A 5,445-nucleotide genomic window follows, 5' to 3' on the forward strand; every position below is an offset into this window, starting at 1 on the left:
TAACTAAACTTACCAACATTTCCCGATCCTTTCCTTCCCCCCTCCCCACCTTTTACCCCCCTTACCTGGATGCAAAGTCATTTCTTCGATTCCCCTCCCATCTATACCCACCTCTATTCCTTTCTCTGGCTTCACATTTCACATCACTTCTTTCCTTATCTCGCACTTTTTATCTTTTCATCTCTGACCTTTGTCCAACTATCTGCAGATCAACCCCTCCCCTCTCACCTATATTCATCTATCACTTAAGATAAACACAAAATGCTGGAGTAACTCAGCGGGCCAGGCAGCATTTCTGGAGCGGGTGATGTTTCGGGTCGAGAGCCTTTCCATCTATCACTTGCCAGACTTTGCCCCACATCCACTTCCTTCCCTAATCCCCTCTCCCCTAATCACACTACAATCACTCAGGAAGGATTCTGACCTGAAACATCGCCTATCCATGTTCTCCAGTGGTGCCTGACCCGTTGAGTTACTCCAGCACTTTGTGTCTTCTTTTGTTAAAACCAACAGCTGCTGTTCCTGTGTCTACATGCTCTACCTAGAGCCTGCACATTCAAATGCTGCTATGATATGAGATACTATCGTTCCCCAGCACTGAAAGGAATGGGAATGGACTCATTGCTGTGGGACATAACACTCTGCGGGACTAAGGTGCATCAGGTGTCACTCAGGGGTCATACAGGATCGAAACAGGCCCTTCGGTTTTGCTTGCCCATGCCAAACAATATGCCATACTTACACTAATCCAACCGGCCTGCATTTGGCCCATAAGCCTTAAAACACTTCTTATCCATGTGATATGTCGAAATGTTGTTGTTGTGGTTGTTATAGTACCTGCCTCAACTAGCTTCACTTGTAGCTAGTTCCTTATATCCACCAACCTTTGTGTGAAAAATTTGCCTCTCTGGTTCCTATTAAATCTTTCCCCTCTAACCTTGTACCTATGTCCTCTGGTTCTTGATTCCCCTCCTCGGTATAAGTACCAGTATCTCTGTGCATTTATCCCATCTATTCCCCTCATGACCTCATACACCTCTATAAGATCACCACTCAGCCTTCAGCGCTACAAAGAATAAAGTGCTAGCCTGCTTAACCGTGACCTATACTTCAATTCAACTTTATTGTCATTGCACAGATACAAGTATGGGTACAACGAAATGCAGTTTAGCGTCTGTTCGTAATAATAGTGCAATATAGAAATAAAAATACAGAATAAGCAAACAATGTGGACGGAGAAACTGGAGAAATCTATCGGCGGGACTCCGAGTTCAGCAATGTGATAGTGTTGTTGTAGAAGCTGTTCCTCATCCTACTAGTACGAGACCCGAGGCTCCTGTACCGCCTCCCTGATGGGAGGAGGGCAAAGTCCATGGTTGGGGTGGGAGGGGTCTTTGATGATCTTCCCGGACCGTCTCGGACACCGTTTTTGGTGGAGGGCATCCATGGCAGGGATCGGGGCACCGATGATGTACTGAGCGGTTTTCACCACCCGTTGTAGTGCCTTCCTGACCGCTACGGTGCAACTGCTGTACCATACCGTGAAGCAGGTGGTCAGGATGCTTTCGTTGGTACAGCGGTAAAAGTTGGTCAGGATCTGGGGGGACAGGTGGGCTTTCTTGAGCCTCCTCAGGAAGTAAAGGCGCTGCTGCGCCTTTTTGATCAGCTTGGAGGTGTTGAGGGACCAGGACAGATCCTCCGAGATGTGTACCCCGAGGAATTTGTAGTTGGAGACGCGCTCCACCTCAGTCCCGTTTATATGGATGGGGGTATGTCTGTTCCCTCTGTTCTTCCTGAAGTCAACAATTATATCCTTCGTCTTCTTGGAGTTGAGGACGAGGTTATTGTTGGCACACCAGGTTGTCAGGTGCTGGACCTCCTCCCTGTAGGCTGACTCGTCGTTGTCACTGATCAGTCCTACCACCGTGGTGTCGTCGGCAAATTTAATGATGGCGTTGGAGCCATTCTTAGGGATGCAGTCATGGGTGAAGAGGGAGTAGAGGAGAGGGCGTAGAGGAGAGGGCTGAGCACACAGCCCTGTGGCACGCTGGTGTTCAGTGTTATAGTGGAGGAGGTGAGGTTGTTGATCCTAACAGATTGGGGTCCGTTGGTGAGGAAATCTAGTGTCCAATTGCAGAGGGAGGTGGTGATGCCAAGCCCGCTGAGTTTGGTGATCAAGCTGGCGGGGATGACAGTATTAAATGCGGAGCTGAAGTCGATGAACAACAACCTGATGTAGGAGTTGTTGTTGTCCAGGTGGGTCAGGGCAGAGTGTAGGGCCGCAGATATGGCGTCCTCTGTAGACCTGTTGGCCCGGTAGGCAAACTGATGAGGGTCCAGTGTGGGGGGGAGGCTGGCTTTGAGGTGAGCCAAGATCAGCCGCTCAAAGCACTTCGCAATGACGGGGGTGAGTGCCACTGGGCGGAAATCGTTGAGACTCCCTGTGGCTGACTGTTTGGGCACTGGCACGATGGTTGATGTCTTGAGGCAAGTGGGGACAACACCCTGGGCCAGTGACAGATTGAAAATGTCAGTGAAGACCAGGGATAGTTGTCCAGCACATGCCCTGAGCACACGCCCGGGGATGCCATCGGGGCCGGCAGCTTTGTGCTCATTCACCTTGCTCAGTGCATCTTGTACAGCAGAGGTGGAGAGACTGAGGGGCTGTTCATTCGGGGGTGGAGCGACTTTGATGGCTGGAGTTTTGTTGTCCCGGTCAAAGCGAGCATAGAAATGGTTTAGCTCGTCAGGAAGGGAGGCGTTGTCTGGGGGGGGGGGGGTGTTAACTTTCTGGTAATCGGCAATGGATTTGATTCCTTGCCACATCCGCCTGGGGTCGGAGTTGTTTTGGAAATGCTCCTCAATCCGCCGTTTGTGATTGAGTTTGGCATTCCTAATTCCCATTTTCAGATTGGCCCTGGATGAGCTGTATCCCTCAGCGTTGCCAGATCTGAAAGCGGCATCGCGAGCCTTCAGCAGGAGTCTGACCTCCCTGCTCATCCACGGCTTCTGGTTAGGGAAAGTCTTTATCTCTTTGTGGGTTGTGACGTTATCAGTGCAGAATTTTATATAGTCCAAAACTGTTGAGGTGTATGAGTTGATGTCCACTTGGGAGTTACAGGTGGCCTGGGTGGCAAACAGACTCCAGTCTGTTTGCTGAAACTGCTGCTGTAAAACAGAGACAGCCCCCTCAGGCCAAACCTTCACTGTCCTCATGGTAGGTTTCACACGTCTGATCAGAGGTGTGTATTTGAGCAGCAGGAACAGAGAGAGGTGGTCAGACTGTCCAAGGTGGGGGAGGGGGAGGGCTTTGTAGGCTTCAGTAATATTAGTATATACTAAGTCCAGAATATTGTTTCCTCTGGTTGGGCAGGAAACATGCTGATGGAACCTGGGGAGTACAGTTTTAAGGTTGGAGTGGTTGAAATCACCCGCAACAATAAATGCTCCCTCTGGGTGTGCAGTTAGTTGTTTGCTGATATCAGCTTGCAGCTCTTCCATTGCTAGCCTGGCATTAGCGTCCCGGGGTACATAGACTGCAGTGATAACAGTCGATGTGAATTCTCTGGGCAGATAGAAGGGCCTGCACTTTATCATCAGGTATTCCAGGTCAGCAGAGCAGTGACTACCAATCATAACAACGTCCGTACACCATGTGTTATTCACATAGATGCACAGTCCGCCGCCCTTGGTCTTACCGGAGTCCTCCGCTGTTCTGTCGGCCCTGAAGACAGTGCGCCCCTTCAGCTCGATGGCGTTGTCCGGGATGTTATCGTTGAGCCATGTTTCAGTAAAGACCATGGCGTTGCAGTCAGCGATCCGTCTGTGTGTGGTGAACCGCAGCCGTAGTTTGTCGATTTTACTCACCAGGGACCGGACATTCGCGAGGAAAATGCTGGGCAGAGCTGGCTGGTGCGGGTTTGATTTCAGCCTAGCTCGATAGCCTCCCCGCTTCCCACGTCTTTGTTTGCGGTCCCTGCGCCGCCTCCGGGCACTTCCTGTCGGGGGAGCTGGCCCGCTAGACCACGGTGTCCTGGCGATCTCCGGCGGCAGTTGGAAGTCGCTTCTGGGGCTCGTTGTGTAGAGACAGCCGAGCTCCAGTAGCTCCTGACGGCCGTACAGAGTCTTCGCTCGAGTGCTCCGGGCGAAAACTAAGGTAATTATTAACAGAAAAAAAACAAAATTGCAAAAACTACGGAGACGCAGAGCCTCGCGTTGTGCACGCGACGCCATCTTGGAATATCTTCAGGCCCTCAAATGGTAGCAACATCCTCATAAATCTCCTCGGCACTCTTTCCAGCTTAACAACATCCATCCGGGAGCAGAGTAACCAAAACTGAACACGATACTCTGAGTGCGGCTTCATCAATGTCTTGTACAACTGTATTATAACATCCCAACTTCTCTGACCGATGAAGATCAATATACAGAAAGCGTTCTTGATGCCATTTTCATGGAACTATGTACCTACACCTTAGAGCTCTCTGCTCTATAATACTCCACAGAGTACTGCCATGCACTGTGAAGGACCCGCCCTGGTTTGACTTCTCAAAATGCAACCCATCTACTTATCCACATTAAACTCCATCAACCATTCCTCCACCCACTTGCGCAGCTGATCAAGGTCCTGCTGTAATTTTTGATAACCATCCTTGCCATTTACAATACCACCCACTTTAGCGTCATCTGCAAACTTACTAATGTTACCTTGTATGTCAAGAAAGGTTTCTGCAGAAAAACACCTTTGACCATAAATCTGTACTTACTGTTCAGGAGACCCTGTAGGAGAAGCAAACATAGTGGAGCCCGGTGCAGACTCTCATATTCATAATCATAATCATACTTTATTAGCCAAGTATGTATTGCAACATACGAGGAATTTAATTTGCCATACAGTCACACCAATAAAGAGCAACAAGACACCCGAGTAAGTATTTAACATGAACATCCACCACAGCGATTCCTCCTCACTCCTCTCTTTGAGTTCCATCTTCTTCCCTTCTTTGTTCTCCCTCGTTCGGGGTACTCGAACCTTCCGTTGTCGGGACGATCTTGGCTCCCTCAGCCGGCGGTCGATTCCTCCGCGTCGGGGCGATCAAGCTCCCGCTTCGGGTGGATCTCAGCTCCCCCGCGCCGGGCGATCGGACCCCGGGTCGGGGCCGGTCGAACCTTCTGTGACTTTGGAGCAACCCTCCTCCAAGCCAGAGGCCTCCACTTTACTGGCTCCGGTTGTTTCTTGACTAAATCTCCTTGGCCTAACTGCTTCCCCATTCCATCGGGGGACCTCAATACTGACACCACTGGGTCATAAGGTCTTAAGGTCATTAAGTAGTGGCAATAGGCCATTCGGCCCATCAAGTCTACTCCGCCATTTAATCATGGCTGATCGATCTATCCCTCCTAATCCTATTCTCCTGCCCTCCCCATAACCCCTGCAACCCATAC

Source organism: Amblyraja radiata, chromosome 15 (assembly GCF_010909765.2).
Source record: "Amblyraja radiata isolate CabotCenter1 chromosome 15, sAmbRad1.1.pri, whole genome shotgun sequence".
Taxonomy (NCBI): domain Eukaryota; kingdom Metazoa; phylum Chordata; class Chondrichthyes; order Rajiformes; family Rajidae; genus Amblyraja; species Amblyraja radiata.